The sequence below is a fragment of the Melopsittacus undulatus genome, chromosome 2 (assembly GCF_012275295.1).
Source record: "Melopsittacus undulatus isolate bMelUnd1 chromosome 2, bMelUnd1.mat.Z, whole genome shotgun sequence".
NCBI lineage: Eukaryota > Metazoa > Chordata > Aves > Psittaciformes > Psittaculidae > Melopsittacus > Melopsittacus undulatus.
In genome coordinates this window covers 96,065,868-96,086,121 of record NC_047528.1, presented here as the reverse complement: position 1 = coordinate 96,086,121, position 20,254 = coordinate 96,065,868, and the positions used below count along the sequence as shown (strand labels likewise).

At 41.1% G+C, this 20,254-nt stretch overlaps 1 long non-coding RNA gene across 1 annotated transcript in view; it reads right to left on the bottom strand.

The window, feature by feature from the left end:
- The window catches only part of LOC115946934 (uncharacterized), a 50,039-nt gene extending 33,395 nt beyond the window's left edge, over window positions 1-16,644 (bottom strand). The window contains exons 1-2 of the long non-coding RNA XR_004080938.1: window positions 16,494-16,644; window positions 5,751-5,966 (exon numbers count right to left, since the gene is read on the bottom strand). This is a non-coding gene — a long non-coding RNA (uncharacterized lncRNA). The remainder of the gene's footprint in view (window positions 1-5,750; window positions 5,967-16,493) is intronic.
- Between the last annotated feature and the right edge of the window lie 3,610 nt (window positions 16,645-20,254).

Here is a 20,254-nt window from a genome sequence, read left to right as displayed (position 1 = left end):
AGTGCCTGAACACAAGGGTGTCTGCCTGATCTTCTGTGGCAAGAAGGTCATTCAGGTAGAAGGGGTTGGTTAAGAAAAGGAAACCAAAATGTAGCATTAGTTAAGCACACTTTCATGTACTTTTGCTGTGATCGCTGCCTGAGAGGAGTCCTGGCCATTCATGGCCAAAGGTGAGGCTGCGTGAAGGCAAGCTCAGCTGGGAGCTTTGGCACTTATCTCAGCTGCATGAGCCCAGCCAGAGGAAAGTGATCCCAGAATACCTGTGCTGTGTAAAACACCTGACCAGAGAGTATCTATAGGAAATTATCCATGGCCACCATGTCAACAGATTACAAATGCCAGAAAATGTCATTGTGGGTACATGTCTGAGTCCTGGTTATTTGCCACATAGTGGTCTAAAACCAGCCACAATGGGAACATTGTTCTCAGCTGGGGTATCAGGCACAGCTAGAATTACTTTTAACCATTTGACATTATCCACGGGTCCTGAAGGAGCTGGTGAATGAAGTTGCTAAGCCAATGTCCATCATATTTGAAAAATCATGGCAGTCAGGTGAAGTTCCTGTTGACTGGAAAAAGGGAAATATAACCCCCATTTTCAAGAAGGGGAAAATGGATGACCCAGGGAATTACAGAGCAGTCAGTCTCACCTCTGTGCCTGGCAAAATCTTGGAGCAGTTTCTCCTGGAAGGCATGCTAGGGCACATGAAAAACAACAAGGTGGTTGGTGACAGCCAGCATGGCTTCACTAAGGGGAAATCCTGCCTGACCAATTTGGTGGCCTTCTATGATGGGGCTACGGAAGTGATGGTCAGGGGTAGAGCAGTTGATGTCATCTATCTGGACTTGTGCAAAGCATTTGACACTGTCCCGCAGGACATACTTGTCTTTAAATTGGAGAGACATCAGTTTGAGAGATGGACCACTCAGTGGATAAAGAACTGTCTGGATGGCCACATGCAAGGAGTTGTGGTCAATGGTTCAATGTCCAGCTGGAGACCAGTAAAAGAGTGGCATCCCTCAGGGATCGGTGTTGAGACCGATCTTGTTCAACATCTTTGTCAGTGACATGGACAGTGGGATTGAGTGTGCCCTCAGCAAGTTTGCCGATGACACCAAGCTGTGTGGTTCGGTTGATATGCTGGAGGGAAGGAATGCCATCCAGAGGGACCTTGACACACTTGTGAGGTGGGCTGATGCCAACCTCATGAAGTTTAACCATGCCAAGTGTAACGTCCTACACCTGGGTTGAAACGATCCCAGGCACAACTACAGATTGGGCAGAGAAGAGATTCAGAGCAGCCCTGCAGAGAAGGACTTGGGGGTGTTGGTCAATGAGAAAATGAACATGAGCCGGCTTCAGTGTGTGCTCACAGCCCAGAAAGCCAACCGTATCCTGGGCCGCATGAAAAGAAGCATGACCAGCAGGTCGAAGGAGGTGATCCTGCCCGTCTACTCTGCTCTCGTGAGACCTCACTTGGAGTATAGTGTGCAGTTCTGGTGTCCTCAACATAAAAAGGACAAGGACCTGTTGGAACAAGTCCAGAGGAGGGCCATGAGGATGATCAGGGGACTGGAGCACCTCGTGTATTAAGACAGGCTAAGGAAGTTGGGGCTGTTCAGCCTGGAGAAGAGAAGGCTGCGTGGAGACCTCATAGCAGCCTTGCAGTATCTGAAGGGGGCCTACAAGGATGCTGGGGAGGGACTCTTCATTAGAGATTGTAATGATAGGACAAGGAGTAATGGGTTAAAACTTAAACAGGGGAACTTTAAATTGATCGTAAGGAAGAAGCTCTTTACTGTGAGGGTGATGAGGCACTGGAATGGGTTGCCCAGGGAAGTTGTGACTGCTCCATCCCTGGTGGAGTTCAAGGCCAGGTTGGACAGAGCCTTGGATGACATGGTTTAGTGTGAGGTGTCCCTGCCCTTGGCAGAGGGGTTGGAACTAGATGATCTTATGGTCCTTTCCAACCCTAACTATTCTATGATTTTATGATTCTATTTGCTTTCCTAACTGCTGGCTCGGTGAGGCCCTTGTGGTGCTTTATGTATCTGAAATAACCACAGGCTGAGTGCAGGGAGATACAGACAAGGACTCTTTTCCTGTGTGATCTTCCCTGTGAGAGGAGTGTTTTTCCCCTCTGACTGACTTTTAGACTGTGGAGTTGGAGAGTGAAGAAGTCACACTTTTGGCCATGCCTGCCTTCCACACACATTTACTACTGCCTGACTACAAATTTTTAAAACATGCTGTGACAAAACCTTTTTTTAACTGTTTTTTTTTATATGGTTGCTGTGAAAATTCTCAAGCTAGCTCTTTTTGACCATAGATAATGCCATGAACTTTATTACTAGCAAGTATCTGTTTCATGCTACATAAGCAAAGCACCTCACACAGCTCCCTACACAGTCGTGCTAAACATACCTTGAAACTTTACAGCCATATCAGATAGAAATAAAAATGGGGATGACTGCCTTAGAAAAAGCAAAGTGTATGAAAGAAGATGCAGAAGATGGTGCAGATTATGATGATTTCCTCTAAAATGAAGGCTGCTTTAAAAGTCTATTTTTACTCTTGTGTTCATAGGAGAGTTCTAGCAGCGTATTAGAAATTTCAAAAACCTCTTACAGCTGATAGGGGGCTGAACTCATCTCACATACCTTTAACAGCCTACCACTTTTATTCTTAAAGAAGTGAATGAAGTCAGGAAGAGAAATAGAGAACAGATTGTTCTGCACACTGGAAGTTTTTCAGTTCAAGGACTAACTTGTTAGTTCTCTCCACCTGTATTCATATTGTGCCCAGCACAGTAGGTCCTACCACCAATTAGAGCCCATGGGTGGCTGCTGTAAGACAAAGAGAGAACAATAGAAAAAGGTAATAGCACAGGGGTAAGGAAGGACAGCAGGGGAAAGAAAGAAAAGTGAAAGGAATGACTTCTGAGGAAGATACTGCAGGAACAGCAGGAGGTTGCTTAGCACTGCTTTCCCTTTGGACCATTTTTGGTTCAGGGAATAAAATAATAATGCCTATTTATTAGTCTTTTTTGCTAAGCCAAGCTATTTCTTCAGAGTTAGAGATTTTCACAGACTTGACATAAGCAACTAGATTTTATTTCTCATAAAGGCCATAGGCAAAATTGTGTCTAACCTACAGTTTGGCCTTTCATAGGCTAAATAGCTATGTGAGTGTCTGCTGGAGCTGCAAATTCCGCCACAGTGATACAGACATAAAAAGGAAAAAAGAAGAAACACTGTAATGCTGCAGCCTGAGATCTGTGTCTTTTCTTCCCTGCTTATACTCATTACCCTTCTGCTGTATTCACGTTAAGTCATAAAAGAACACAGTGCCTGATACTTACTTAATGCCACTGTCGTGCAGACAATGAAGCTTTAAAGCACATTCATTTGTTGAACATGGCATGATGCCACAAATAATAATTATGGTACTAATTTCAGAAAATATCACACAGCAAGCACTAGCCTACAGCAATAAAGCATTTTATTTCCTAGCATCTTTATTTTTTTTCTGTACAAGCTATGCTAAATGACCTAAATTAAAAGTTCTTGATGAAAGAAAACGTAAAACAAGAATCCTAGACAATTCAAACAGAACACAAGAGCTATTTAAATAAGGCTGGATAAACAAAATCCAAAGCAAAAGGCACCATATTGAGCAATGAGAAACCAGGTTGGTTTACTTTAAATGGCACTCAACTGATCCTTCTGTTTGCTTGTTCTATGTTTGTAAATTGCCTCAGCTGCATGTGGTTTCACATTAGGGTCACCATTCCCTCTTCAGAACATCTTTTTTTCTTTCACTTTCTATGGCATTTGATGTGATTATTGTATCTTTGTCTTTTTATTTTTTTCCCTCTGTTTTTTGGACTGGGAGGAACAGAAGAGAAATTATGCTCTATAACACAGAATCATAGAATCATAGAATAGTTAAGGTTGGAAAGGACCTTAAGATCATCTAGTTCCAACCCCTCTGCCATGGGCAGGGACACCTCACACTAAACCATGTCACCCAAGGCTCTGTCCAACCTGGCCTTGAACTCCACCAGGGATGGAGCAGTCACAACTTCCCTGGGCAACCCATTCCAGTGCCTCATCACCCTCACAGTAAAGAGCTTCTTCCTTACGATCAATTTAAAGTTTGAACCCATTACCCTTTGTCCTATCATTACAGTCTCTAATGAAGACAACTTCTCCAGCATCCTTGTAGGCCCCCTTCAGATACTGCAAGGCTGCTATGAGGTCTCCACGCAGCCTTCTCTTCTCCAGGCTGAACAGACCCAACTTCCTTAGCCTGTCTTAATACACAAGGTGCTCCAGTCCCCTGATCATCCTCGTGGCCCTCCTCTGGACTTGTTCCAACAGTTCCATGTCCTTTTGATGCTGAGGACACCAGAACTGCACACAATACTCTAAGTGAGGTCTCACGAGAGCAGAGTAGAGGGGCAGGATCACCTCCTTTGACCTGCTGGTCACGCTCCTTTTGATGCAGCCCAGGATACGGTTGGCTTTCTGGGCTGCGAGCGCACACTGAAGCCGGCTCATGTTCAGTTTCTCATCAACCAACACCCCCAAGTCCTTCTCTGCAGGGCTGCTCTGGATCTCTTCTCTGCCCAACCTGTAGCTGTGCCTGGGATTGCTCTGACCCATGTGTAGGACCTTGCACTTGTCATGGTTAAACTTCATGAGGTTGGCATCAGCCCACCTTACAAGCGTGTCAAGGTCCCTCTGGATGGCATTCCTTTCCTCCAGAGTATCAACTGAACCACACAGCTTGGTGTCATCTCTTAATAATATTTTAGATGGGAGAAAGACATTTCCTCTGGCAGAGACAGAATGAAAATTTCTGAGCATGAATTGCAGATATAAAGAATAACCTCCCCATATATTTGTAATCAGTGATTTACAGATTTTATCAGCAACTCCTGAAAGCCAATTGGCATTCGCTTAAGGTATCTCTTCCTAGTTAACTGGATTGAAAGCTTCAAATCAGCCTTTAGTTCTGTTTTTAAGTACTTGCTACCTGTAAACTTGAAATCAATCCCTCTTTTTCCTCAAGCACTGGTGAGTCTGCTTAGACAGGCTGTAAAGTGAAACATGATGGTTTTTTCTTGAAACTATGCCACTTAGAAGTGCAAAATGGCAGAACTTGAAAAGAAAACATGGCCTTGCTTTTAGGATGGAAAAACACCTAAGAAGAGGAAGAACTGATTTTCACTGAAGTGCTATTGGACCAGTATGAAATATTCTGCATGAATGGAGGAATACTTCTGTCTGAGATCAAGTCTCATCTATGAGCTAGCAATGACATATTAACCTCTCATTAGAGATTTCTCGACCTAGCTGTGTCCAAGGCCTACTAACTTTCTTAAGTTGTTTAAAGAGCATTTCAGGTTCAAGTAAAATTTATCAGCAGACCCAGCTGAGGAAAAAAGAATAATCTGATAAAAAAGTAATTTTCTGTGACTGCCTTACTCTTTCTATCTTTGTTGTGGTGGCCTTGTGTAGTTTTGCTTTGTGTAACTGTCCCAGTTTTGGGGCTATCTTAAAAATAATGAGAGCAAAAATTAGAAATTAAGTCCTTGTGGTATAAGGAAACTTTCTTTCCCTTCTGGACTCCTAATAAGTAAGTGTCTAGACATGCTGCCTTTCTCTTTCCATATTTTTATAAAAGCTCTGGGAACTTTACATTTTCAGTCATGTGAGTTAGTAGTAGGCACTCATTTACTGACCTGGCTTGCTGCTTTGGCAGGTTTGCTGCTGATCTGGGATGTTGTTGAGACTTGCACATTGCTATTACAGGGTTCTCACCAACATGGACACCAGTAATGCGGCAGATGAAGATCTGGAGCATATCAAGAGTTGCCACACAGCTCTGGGGGCTGATAAATGGGTCCATAGGTTCATTCAGGTCTTTTTATGATTTCTGGTATGTCTCCACACTAGACCTGTGAAGGGAATGGGTAAAAAGATGTGGACATCAGTGGCTTGAAACTCAAAATCACCCACTGAATCTTTCTTTGTTTAGTGGCAGTGAATCGCAAAGGGAGGAGGGCAATGGAACTCTAAAAATGTCACATAAGTTGTGTCCTTCCTCCTCTTCTGAACAGATTTGTGTATTTGATTGCAGTGTATTGTTAAGAAATGTTTGTCAGCCCCCTCCAGAAAGGGCTGAGAAAAACCTGGGAATGAAAAGTCAGCATCTGGAGCAAGTTCATAATATCAATACTCCACACCACAGTAGCCAGAACTAAGATCGCCAAACTTTTATTGTTTTCTAAATAAACCCCTTTAAATCTAATCTTCCTGAACATTTTTCGGAGGCAAATACTCCCACAGAATGAATTACCAAGCTTTTTCTACCAGCTATGCATAAGTCAATTTTTATTGTTTTCCTTCTACCTCACTTTCTCTTCACTTCCATAGCAAAACAAAAAAAAAAGTGTGGCAAAAAACCCCCAAATAACCAAGAAGAAATGGCAGAGAAACAGTCATCTCCTTCCCTCCAAATTTCAAAAAGTGACTGTTATCTGAAATACAGGATGTATATACATATCTATTTAGAGAAATTGCCAATGCCATGGCATATAAAAACCTTGATCACGAACTAAAACATGAGTACCCCTTTGTTGTGCACCATTTCATAGGTGGACTCCAGTGAAAACCTAATACTTCCTGTTGCTGCTTTGCATCCACACAGATACTCTATTCTTTTCCTTTTCACCCTGATTATGCAAGTCTTCATAAAAAAGCAACAAAAAAAATCCCCGAATTGACAAGGGGAAGGTTGAATAATATCAGTTCTCCATATTTGAAACTACATTGACTGCTACTTGCAGAAACACTATGGAAGATGGTTAATCCATCATTGCTTTATAATGCCAGAGAGAGTTCCCTGCAGGAAGAGTATTTCCTGGAAAAAGTGTGCAATGCCATAAATGACTATATTAGAATAGACATCAAGGGATGATATACAGAGACATTTACGAAAAATCAAACAATACTTCTGACACTGTCCTACTGCAAGACTAGAGGCTAGCTTTTGCCTCTAGTACAGTGCACGTACTACTTACAAATGTATGCTGCAAGGATTTTCTTATTGTCTATAAAATTGATTTTTAAGATAAAATTAAGAGATAGACCAGTGAATTCTGACATGGCTGTGACTCCATTCACTTTCTCCAAAAGCTCTATTTATGCCCAGTTATGAAAGGTCTTTGATAATCTGCACATATTTCTGCACTTCATTACATTGCAGGGCTAACACAATAATTTTTAAAAAATCCATAACAAAATGTTTATAAAAAAGGATAGGGTTTGAATACAGTTTGAGGGGCTATTTGTTATAAAGAAATTCAGATAAAAGGGAGTTCATGACATCTAATTCTGTTCATTTAAGCATTTAGATTCAATTATGTATTCTGGAGCTGTAGTCCTAAGTATTTTTCTTCATGTTAATCTGCCTGTATTCTTCTTTAATGAGTGGTAAAAAAGCCATAGGAAGGAACCTTCAAATAACAGAGTCAATTTTCCTTTAGCAGAAGTCATATGTTGCATATCTGAAACATTTTCAATACTTTAACCTAAGCCAATACAGGTAAGACCTATTGAGAAAATAATGAAGAAGCCACACTGAAATTGTAGACTGGACAACCAGATATTCATCATTATTGTCTCTTCTCTCTGTTCTAGTGATATTTTGAGGAGGTTTACGAGCATTCAATGCAATTACTTTCTGGACTGGTTATCAATCAATAGACATTGCAATGCCCTCTTTCTATAGCCTCCTGAGGTATTTCTTTTTTCACTTTCCTCAGATACATCTCTCACTAAATAAAAAGAAAAAAAAATCCTATGTTTAATTCATCTTGGGCTGCCTGCAAAAAGCTGACATACACTGTAAAAAAAACCCATGGCAAAATCCCTCTCATACTAGAGCTTTGTGTTGGCAAATATCTTGCTTTCTTTTTGTCTTCTGAACAGACAAATGAAGCCAAACATCCAGCTCTAAGAAACACCTTTTTTTCAGTCTTGCTAATTCCAAGCTATGAATTTGTACATTCCTATGGCCACATGCCCTTATCGCCTTTAAAAGGAAAATGTGATTACTTTAAGTATATTAGTACCTTTCTGTTTTTTCTGTTTCCCTTCACACATTGAAATGTATTCTTACTTTCCAGTTTCCTTCCCGACTCAGGAGGTTTGGAAATTTTTATTTTTGTAAATGAGATTATCATATCCACATGATCCAGGAGATTATGATAACAAAGCAAAATGTGCAGCCATTAAAACTCAGTAAAATTGGTGGAGTTAATCACAGTACTGTCAATCAAATAGCAGATATGCTTACAAAACTAAGTAGTGAAATTTCCCATATGCACTGGGCTGAACCAAAAAAGTGTGTTATAAATCTCTGCTGCTTTTAGGAATAATGTGTTTGGTCTGATTGCACTCCTAAGTGTTGCAGAACCCTTTGTCAAAACAAAAGGCTGCTGTACAGGATTACCTAAGTGCACCCCAAGGGAAGGGAAAGCCATGGACTCCGCAAGGAGTGTTCCCCTCCATGTTGTTAACCACAGAGAAGCCCTCCATCTTGCCTATGACTCCTGATATACTTAAGAGAACAAAGATCTAAATGATCTGTTAAAAACTGGCTCTGCACAAAAGAGGAGTTATAATCCAGAAGGCTTGCAGAGGTTTTGCAAGGGGAAACATTGGCAAGCTTGGAGGCAGAGGTGGGACAAAACAAACCTGCCTCAGCTGTTGCTATGGAGCTCAGCTCAGGGAAAAGAAATTATTAACCTTGGACTTTCACTTCATGATGATTTTGTTGTGTTTTGTGTTGAAGAAGATGCCTGTGCCACCTGGCCAATTGTCATAGCTCCAAAGGGAGGACCTGTAGCTGAGGCTGGACCAGCTGAACTCATTGGGCCTGGAAGCTGCAGGTACGGAGGGAGGAAGGTGCAGACCAGCATGGGTCGGACAGTAATGGGAGAGGCAGTTCAAGGACCATGGGTCCTCTTGTGACTGGAGGGCTGGTTTCAACGAAACTCAAGGAGCAACATGCAACAAATACCTCCCTTCCCATTACCAAATATTCAAAACTTCTGCAGATGACGATGCTTGACTTCACTTCAAATATGAAGTTGCCAAACTCAGATAAAGAAGGGCAAGAAAGGTTGTTCTTCAGTGTAGATTTAATAAAACATTTCCTTACCCTTCAGGTAGCCAGCAGAACTGAGCAAGCACGGATGTAGAGACTGTGAATTTCAACATAGATGTAAGAGACCACAGAAGAAATTGAATCATAGAATGGTTTGGGTTGGAAGTGACCTTAAAGCTCATCCAGTTCCAACCCCCTGCCATGGGCAGGGACACCTTCCACTAGACCAAGTTATTGAAAACCATCCAACCCTGCCTTGAAGACCGCCAGGGAAGGGGCAACCTGTTCCAGGGCATCACCAGTCTCATAGTAAAGAATTTATTCCTAATATCTAATAAAATTTCACCTCTTTCAGTTTAAAGCCATTCTCCCTTGTCCTGTCACTACTTGCCCTTGCAAAAAGTCCTTGTCCAGATTTCTTTTAGACCCCCTTTAGGTTCTGAAAGGCTGCGATAAGGTTTCCTCAGAGCCTTTTCTTCTCCAGGCTGAACAAGCCCAACTCTCTCAGCCTGTCTTCATAGCAGAGGTGCTATCGCTCCACAGCGATCTTTGTGGTCCTCCTCTGAACACGCACCAACAGTCCCATGTCAGAAGGATCATCTACCTGCCCAGGCAGTGCGCTCTGGTTGGTGGGTCATCAGCCTCATGCACCCATCCTTCAATAGTCCTGGGAGAGAAGGTGTAGAGAAAGAAAAGGACCCTGAAACAACCCACCAGAGATCCAGTAAATGAATAATAGTTGGGATATCTTTCTCATAGCTGTTTTTCCTAGCTAGAAAGACTAGCTCCATGCTGTCTCCCTTCTCAGGCAATATAGCAGCAGACTGCACAAAAATTCCTCAGTGATTGCTGGAGGTAGTTTCACCTTTCCAAGCAGGAGGGAAGGAAAAACTTGGCACAAAATTCCCAGTGTTTGCCAGGGCAAATTTTCAGATACTTCTAGTCTCAATGGGTATCAGCATCAGATACCTTTTGTTAAGAAACAAGGACAGTCATTGTGCCTGTATAACCTATCCGACTTGTAAAAATTACTCTGTATGCTGAAAAAAATTTTATTTTCCATAACACAACAGAGTACAAAGAAGTCTCTGACTTGAGAGCCAAAGTAGGAACTTTTCAGCTGTAGTTTGCTACAGTTTATGTCAAGAATGAAATTTTTTCTTATTAATAGAATCTACATTTAAGATGTCAATTTTATCTATCTGTGGAATTAATTTATATTCTCTTCAAATGCAGAAAATCAGCAATACTGAGCAAGAAATACAGTGTCTAATCATTGCAATGCCTAAATCCAAACAAAAATCTAAACTCAGAGCTCAAAATAAAACTTGCCCATGGGGCAAATCAACACAGAATCATTCAAGCATAGAATAATCTGTGTTGGAAGGAATCTCTGCAGAACATGTGGAGCAGTACTCTGCTCATAGCTACCTTATTACATGGCACTGATTGCCAGGACTACCCTCTAGTGCCCTGATCATCTGGTTTAATATCATCAGTCACCCAGGAGAACTGTACTGATATTAAGATCAAGAGATTATTAAAAAAAAATCATCAGGGTAGATGACATTCAACATAAATAAAGTGAAGCAGGTGGAAAATGAAGCAACTCCACCAATACATACACAATAGGAGAGGTATAAATACATGAGTACAATGGTATGTGCTTAAAACAAGTGGATCTAACTTGATTCTAGCTCATCCCTTCTCTAAAGTATGAGCTGTAAATGGGCTAAGTTTTTTCTTATTAAGCATTTCAAAAGCGTTAAATCCTGGACAAATACCAGTCTCTCTGAAGTATCCAGTACCTTCCCACTGTACCATGATGCTAGGACACACTGAGCATTCTTTCAGTAGAGCACTATTTCAGTAGGGGAGTGTCTTCACATTTTATACAGACTCCATTTTGTAACTGTATGATTTTTGCATTAGTAATGTTATGAAAGTCTTTGCTATATACCAGTAATTAGTGCACAAACTGACACATGTTTAATTTTAAGGTATCATTTACTATTAAATATTTGTATGAGGTGACTACAAAGAAACTCACTTTTAAAGAAATAGCTTTAACGATAGCTGCATATTCAGAAACAATCAACAGAATATAAAATGTTGTTTAATGCAGTCAGTATCCAAATCCAAACATATGTTAGTACTTATTAATAGTACCAATCCGATGATTTTCAAATTACAATAATTTCATAAAAAATCATTTTAAAAGAGAGAAACTAATAGCAGTAGAAATACTGATAATAGAGCTCTGCCAGCTTAAATACGAATCTGTCTCACAAGGCAGGACAGAGAAATGAGATGAAGCTGTGTCTGCAGACTGCCTGTGCACAAATGCTAACATGGCTGAGGCAGGCAGGCCTACTTTGCTACTGCTCATATAAGGCTGTTAATGACTGTCATTAACGCATCCCAGAAGTGAAGGCAAACACCTACAAACATCAGAGCCTTGAAGCTATTTCCTACTTAGCTTGACACTGAAAAGTGAGGCATTCCTACCTCCACCTCATAACCACTGATTAGGCATGGAAGGCAAGTGTGAAATCTGTCTGCAGCATCCCTGCCTCTGTTCTGAGCTGTGCCCACACCGGTCATGCAGCCCAGGCACACACTGCACATGTACGCTGCTTCCGTACCCACACTCAGTGCTCAGCAGAGCTCTGCTCTCTACTCTGCTCATTTCTGATCTATTCATCAGGCTGTTTCCCCTCACCACTGACAGAGATCCCATCATTAAGACAGCCTCTCAGATCAGACATTTCATCTGAAGGTGTTCAGTGGTCAATATTTACCAGTTGTGGTTGCACTGGACTGTGATATTTATTTGGCATTTACTGTAGTAAGAGGTGGTATTGAATGCTCTACTGATCACTGCGGCAACAGGTCTCATCCTGAGGATGGCATGGTATTGCTGTTTCATCGCATTCAGCCAAGTTTGAACATTGTGGCCTTAATGCTCAAATACATGGATCCACTGGTGTGTGCAATACACTGAATATAGCAGATCAGCCTTGCTGCAGTGAAGCTGGAAAAGGTATACTCTTCAGGAAGGAAAGCTGATGAAATTAAAGAGACCAGATTTTATTTATCTCCACTGATATGGCATGAAATTTACCATATTAACTTGCTAATGTGGTTCATTTTTAATGCATTTAACTAATTTAGAGCCTCCTCCTTAGTCCCAGATCAGTGGGAAGGTTTTTGCTAGTCTCAGCAAGCTTGAAATCCACAGTTCCCACTGTATTTTTCTCTGCCAGAAGAAAGCAGTTGCAGATATTAAACATTATGCAAGGGAGGTCGTGGGGCTTGGCATGGCAGCTCTTGTGATCAGCCGAATATGAGAGAGCAGTTCAGCTTATAAAAATAACCTTCCTGTAATACAAGGATCATTCTGTATGTGTGTATGCTTCAAGACAGCAAAGTCAACCTTCATCTGAAACTATGAGAAAGGAAGGTTTTCAGAAATGAACAAGTGAGTTTTGCAGGATTTTCCATAAGAAACATCTGTCTTTGAGAATGTACCCCCGGAAATATATCCTACTTTTCCCATTTTCTTTCTGTCCCTAAGCTTTCCTTTTTGATGAAATCGATCAGCCATTTACTGACAAACAAAATATACTTACGTTCATTTTCAGTATTAGTCAAATCAAATTAATTAGTTTTAACTTTCTCTTCTCCACAACCCTATAAAATTCTCTTTCAAAAATATTTTTGCTTTTAGCATCTGTCTCATTATGTCTAAAATGATCTGTTCTCATCCATCAGAATTTTATACTGGGAGTCTTACATGTCCATTTGTTTAGAAGTCAGTCATTTAAGCAACCCTCTGAAATACTGCATGGGACTAGATGTGACCTGACAGTTTCAAACCATCAATTTCTTTCTTGAGTGAAGTGATTTTTTGGTTAAGCAATGCATTTATTTCTCCTCCCAGTTTGGAACAAAGCTGCCTCTCTGCACTTGCCAAGTTATAAAAACATTCAGAAGGACTTCTCTCAGCTCTGCTGATGTAAACAGCTGGAGTGCCAAGAAGAGGAAAGCAATTATTATAAGAAAACTTAAGGCATCTTATTGAACTGTAGACTTGTTTCTGAAAAAGAAGAGGCAGACACATTACCAGAGTCATCCCAGTACAGACTGGACCAAGCATTTGAGAGTACACAACCAGACTTTCTTGACTGGGTGGTAAGTAAGTAAATATCTTTGTACTCCCAGGTCTTTAACATGTGCCTCTCAATATAGTCCCATGTAAGTTATTACACAGTTTATTTCTGCAGCCACTTCTCCTATGTAATAAGCTTGGAGATGGATGCTATAATTATCAAATGTTTATAAAACTATTATTATTATTAAATTCATTACATGATTTTCTTGTAACTGCTAACTAATACTAGTGTTGCTCTTAGCAGCGAAGAGAGGTGGACAGGGGAAAGGTGCCTCCCAACAGACCACTAACACTTCCAGGTGTTTCACTGCCATCCTCCCTAATGCTAACTTTTTCTTTCTGAAGATTTCTGTAGCACTGCAGAATGAATACATTAATCCTCTGAATATTACTGCTGCTGGGTATGTATCAAGGAGAGCCAGCTCTGTTGACAAAGTCTGTATTTCAGCAAGTTTCCCTTCTGTCAAAGCTGATAGCACCTTCATGGCAATAGTCCTGGCAGCCCTTATGTAGATTGATGAACAGGAGTTTGATGGATTAGTTGTTTAGTCCAACATTAAATTATTCCTGAATGTCTTTGTATGGAAGAAATCACTACTCCAGCATGAGAGTAGGTTTCATCTATCACTCAGTCACTTTCCCTACAACTCCAAAGAAAATCATCTGCAGACAAGAATAGATGCTGAGGAAGAAAGGTGGGGACTGACTGGTGGGCAGCCTTACCAGACCTTCAATGAAGGTGGGAAGGTGAAAATAACACATTCTGAGGTTATTTTACCAAATATTGTTTCAAATTGGAAAGTCAAAATATTTTTAGTTTATCAAAGCAAATTATGAGAAGTTTTTTGTTTCAACCTTTGCATTCAGAAATATTTGAAGTCTCCATAAAATACTTTTGGTGAGGTAGGGCACAGGAGAAATTTGCTACACAATGATATATATATTTTTTAATCAGCTCGTCTTGATCCTGACAATAACGAATAGTTCAAAAGCTACCTTACACATTAGCTAGGGACAGACAGAGGATGAGACGACCCAAGAACAAAAAGCATGACTGCTGTTCTGCAGGAACGTTTTTGAGTAAAGGAGTAGTCTCGGTACTCAAAATTTCAGTTAAAACAAATGCAGTGGCATCCAGGATGGTCATGAACTGTGTTTGGAAGCTGACTATGATGTCACAGGATTTCTGTCACTTCTTGGAATGGATTGAAAGGGTAATGCTGAACTGCTGACAAGCATAGAGTATGGCTATCAAACATCTGGTTACTTCTTTAGCCTATATGCAATATAGCAGGCTCATATGAAATAAGAACTTAGCAGAAATGGCAACTGACTCTAAAAGAGCAGGAAAAGCACATTTTCAAAAATAGTAGTTAAGAATAAAAATAATTTTAAAAAAGGAAAAAAAAAAATCATAGAATCATAGAGTGGTTTGGATTGGAAGTGACCTTTAAAGATCCTTTAGCTCAAACCCACTGGCATGGACAGGGACTCCTTTCACTAGATCGGGAAATATAGGTAAAGTAATGGAGTACATAAGGCTTTAGAATATAATTCCCCCATGGAAAAATCCTAATGGAAATATTTTTTGCTGCCTGCTATTCCTGAAATGCAAGCCTGGGAAAAGTGTACATAAACTGGCAGAATGGCATAACTTTCCACAGAACTGTAATTACCATAGGATATGCAACCATGCATTATTTTGCAGTGTACACACCCCAAATAAATACAAACACCCATAACCTACTCTAAAACTGAGAGGGGAAAAAGCTGTCCCTCAGCTTTCCTAAGCATCCACATTACATCAAGCAGTCCCAGCACTTAAGATAGGAGCCCCTTCAAAGTTCACATTCAACTTTTGGATCTCCCAGAAGGCTACTGCTACATGTTTTACTCAGATATTCTTTAAAAACCTTCTCTTTTCTCCAGCAGCAATACCTTTAGTATTTAGAAAACAAAAATACTGAAAAAAGCATGGAATAGCTCAGTTTTTACTATGCATTACCATATGGAGTAAGTAAACTAAACCCCCAAAAGTCCAAGCCTGCCGATCACCTATTATTCTTAATTATCTAATTCACTAAGCAGGGATAAGGAGGCTGATATGACCAGTTTATCTAAGATGAAATGGGCCATCTAATTATGCACTTTTATAGCTCATTATGCTTCATTTTGAACTTGAAGCACAAATTAGTTCAGGGGAATTCAGTGACCGTGTTAAACTGGAGGCCATGTTATTTCACCAAGGAAGTCCTCATTGATATTAAAAATGCATATCTCTGAATCTATCTTAAATCCTTATACCTCAAAATTTAGCATTATTATTCTACTTTTAACATTTTCCTTGAACCATTTCTTTGAAGCCACAGCCTGGTGGGTTTCTGTTGATGCAAGCACAGTATGGACATGCCTGGCTGCTATGGAGACAGGCAGCCCCCACCGCAAGGGTCACTAAGTGGTACAGAAGGATGGCCAAAGGGAGGAAAGTCACCAGGGCATGAACCAGGACTCTCGCCATGACACTGCCACTCCCAAACACTTCCATGTTAGCTCAGTGCTCCTGTGACGGGCCAGGCAGGTGTTCCCAAGAAGCCAATAGGATGGCCAGCAGCCACCTGGCCCTGCCACACGCTGAGTCACTGAGCCCTCCAGACCACATTCCCAACAGGAAAATGTAAGCTCCCAGCTCCTTTGGCCCTTATCCCTTGCTCAAGCGCATTGTTGAAGGCAGGGGTTGCCTGTCTGAGGCAGTGGACATCAATCCTGGATTTGGCTCAGTGATGCCTCCTCTGCCCACCCAGTGGGGCTGAGATTCACCTCTTTAACAGCACAGGGCTCATGGCCACGGAGGCCACAGGGACACGGAGACCAGGCTGGACCTACAGCCGGGGCCCCACAGCCGCTCCAGCAAAGGCAGGCAGTGGGCTCGTATCAGGCAACCACCAACAAAACAGGTCTAACTCATTCCTGTTCAGGTATGTGGTAACATAAAACTGGACTTCATTATCACACCCAAACATGTAGCCAAGTAAGATATTGAATGACAGATTCTTAGATTTAATGAAAGATATATGAATGAACTGTCCTCCTATCAAGTAAATTAAATGTTTCATTGCAACTGAACATTGATTTACTTACCATTGCAAACGTGCATTTAAATTTACTCAACGCATGTGACGTTTATCACGGTTGTCAACACAAGGTGAGCTAAAAATCCCTCGCAGCTTTCTTTCCAAAGGCTTCTGAGAGGCAGATCAGGTTTGTCACGTTAGAGACGGTTTACACCGTATACCGTTCACTCTGCACCACACGGCGCGGCTCCCAGCTCCTCCTCCCCGGCGGCGGAGGCGGCCGCCGGGACCGGCACCGGAGGCTGCTGGAAGCGTGAACTGCCTGCCACCTAGCGGCTGCTGGTCGCAGCGCCGACTCCGGCTGCAGTGCTCCCTCCTAGCAGCCGGGCCCATTCGGGAAGCAGGGTCCTTTGCCCTTCTCCTCCTCTGCAGGCGTCCTCAGGGGTCTCACACCTTCCCATTGCGAGTTCATGCAGTAGCTTTTAATTTGACTGACAGCTCGATGTGGGTTTTAACGGAGCACTTGCGGAGCCAAGCACGTCTGTGCCACAGCTTTGAACGAAGAGTCTGCTCCTACAGCAGCTTCTTTTTGGAACATAAACACGTTATATATGCACTCTTTTGCTGCTGGTAAAAAAAAAACAAACCTAAAAAAAAAATAAAACAGATTGGTTGCTGGTAAAAAAAAAAAAAAAAGGCTGGATGGGGCTTTGAGCAACTTGCTCTGGTGGAAGGTGCCTGCCTATGGCAAGGGACTGGAACTAAATGATCTTTAATGTCCCTTCCAGCCCAAACCATTGGGCTGGAACCATTATTGCCTGCACCCAGGACCCAGGTGCCACTGAATTAGGTGCTATACATATGCAGATAATGATGGCCATGCTGCACTTTGATTGACTAGTCAAGGAGGGTTTTGCTGTCTGGGTTTTGCTGTCCAGGTTTTGCTGAAGGGAAACCAACAAATTCTAATTTGTTCAACCTGCTTTTGAGTAATGAGCTCAAGCCACTGCCAAAGTTCATTGTGAGTGATAAATGTACACTTGGCCTGAAGGTTAATCCAAAAAACCCCTGTGCATTAATCTAATTTCTGGACAGTTGTTTACACTTTTTCTGAGAAGTCCTTTGAAGCCATAAAGGAAAGGAAAGGCATTCATTCCCTGTCTCACACCTGAATGAAAAGTCACCTATGACTTTAGGGACTTGCAAGCTGCTTATCTGCAATTCACAGATGTTTCAGCAGTCTGATCTGGGTGAAGAACTCACACCCCAGTTTCCATTAGTCAGTGAATAAATCATTTTATGCCAGCTGGGCTTTTCTCTACTAGAGGTATTGCTGCCTCCATTGCTGCTCACTGCCCACTAAGGTGGCCAACGGATGTCACTGAGCAAAAGCACTGAGATAACAAGGACTGCCACAGCCCTTGGTCTCCACCCTTCTTCCTTCTCTCTTGGAAAGAACAGGTCTGATTTTAGTTTTCTTTGACGTATAAATATCTACATGTGCAAAATTAAGAACTCAGAGCATCTGCTCAGTTTTCTGTCCCCAGTAAAAAAAACCAAACCAACAACCAAATCCTCACAGGTCATTCAGTGCACTTGCAATGTCCTATTCTGTTTTTTCAGAGCTCTTGATGTTCACATCCAAAATAATATACACAATGTTGTTATTGGCTGCAGGTAAGTGTGAAGAGAAGTCTAATAAAACACTAGTCAGGTTTCTACAGATGCATTTTTGCCTTTCAGATGAAACATATTTCTTAAGGCTCTTACTGTAAAAGTTAGAATCCTTTTAAGAGGTACTTAAAACCACCACCACCACCACCCCACAAGCCCACAACCCAAACCTCAGACAACCTAATTAAGAACCTGTACCTGACATTCCTTTAAGAGTTTCTGCTACTGTTGAGCCCAGGTTTCTCAGGCAACAGAAGAAACTCCTGGATGCAATCTCAGCAAACTGTCTGTTCTGGAAGAAGCCTGTTACTGCATGAGAAAGGAAACAGCAAACGAAAATGAGTGGGTGTGTGGATATTACTCAACAGATACAAAGAGTCAGCACTTCAGCTTTTTTACTTTCTTCTTTTCTTCTTCTCTTCCAGTTCTCTTTGTTTGGTTGGTTTGTCAGGGTTTATATGTCTTCACAAACAGGCTCATAGTCGTCCCTTTTCAAAACTCTACTGTAGTCTACTGTAATTACAGCAAGCAAGACATTAGTCTGTCACAATTTAAAGAAGAAATTATGACATTCCTTTGAAACCCATGAAAGATATGTCTCTGGGTGCTGTGCTGCTTCCATCATGTTCCTTCCTATCCTACTGCCTACTACATGACATGGTTTGGCACAAAAAAGTCAGCCTCTGTCTTTTCTCAGCTAGCACAGAATACATCACTGTTCTGCATAGATTCCTCACCTTTGCATATCTGACAAAGCCTCTGAAAGCTTACTCCCATCACATGCGTAATGTGTTTGACCTCACAGAGAATGGAAGTGGAAAATGTTGTATTTGTCAAGGGATGAGAATTCCAAAAAGAATGAATAAAAAAAAGTATGAGAAATCAGTAACACAGATCTACTCCCCCTAAAGAATTTGCTGCACAAAGTAGAATGTTTTAACAGTGGCAAGTGGATGGTCCTGCCCCAACTTGTTAATGATGCAAAGAGCAACTCTCACATTAACTTTCTGAAGCATGCAGAAAACCATAAAATGCATATGCAGCCTAGAGGAATGATTTTTCAAGAGCTATTTGCTTACCAAGGCTAGCAGATTATGGTAATAAACTATCATCTGTTTATTCCTTAAAACTTAAATATATATATATATATATATATAAACCCTTTTCTAAACTGCTGAAGCAAAGCATATGATAAACATTTTTGTTACATTACAGAAATAAAGGCATGCATATTTTTACTTCTATGCAGATACAGAACCATGATGGTAGGGAGAGCTTGTTAAGAGAGAACATATCTTTTACTAGAACAACAGAGACCTGGAAAAAATCCACACAGGCTTTTATTCAGGTTTGAAATGTGCAGAAACCTTTGCAGTCCTGAGTTGGCAGACTTCTACCAGCAAATAGTTTATTTGTTGAGAAATGTAGTTTTAGGGCAGACAAAACTCTTTGCCAAATCTGAAGTATTCACCATGAGTTACAGCCAAGAAAAGAAAGAGCTATATCAAAAGGATTTATCTTATTTCTTCTGAAATGGAAACAGTGACCAAGCTCACAAACAAAAGCCCTGATACAGACACTCAGACACATGGATACAGTTCATGTTCCACTCACAAAATAGCAGGCAACCTTCCACAACCTAGAGCAGGGCAGCTGGTGGGCTCCACTGTCCTCGCATTTGTCATCTGAGTTTTCCATATCCCAGAGAGCATTCTGACTGTCTTTTGAGTGTTCTGAGGTACAGCTTTCTTGCTTGCACTGGTAACCTGCGTTATATTTTTAATCTCACTAGATCAGTGAAGGGGATTGAGCCAAAGTCAGATTTTGTGTGACCATACCTAAGAGAGGGGGAGAAATAAAAAAAAAACAGTGAAAAAAAACCAGATTCCTTGCATTTCCATGCCACAGCTTTTTAAAATACAATTTGTCTTTAATAATAACAATTTTAAAAAAGTAAAATATTTGTCAACATCAGCTCATAACTCCCTTATGTTCAAAATATCTGTTTCTACATGGTGTTCTAATATACGTGCAACCAAACACCCATATGCAGCAGTATCTTGTTAGACTCAGCAATAAAGATTTCTTTTTGAAAAATGTCCCACTTTCAAGCCAGTATATGATTTTGAGCATTTTCATATGATTGGAATCGAA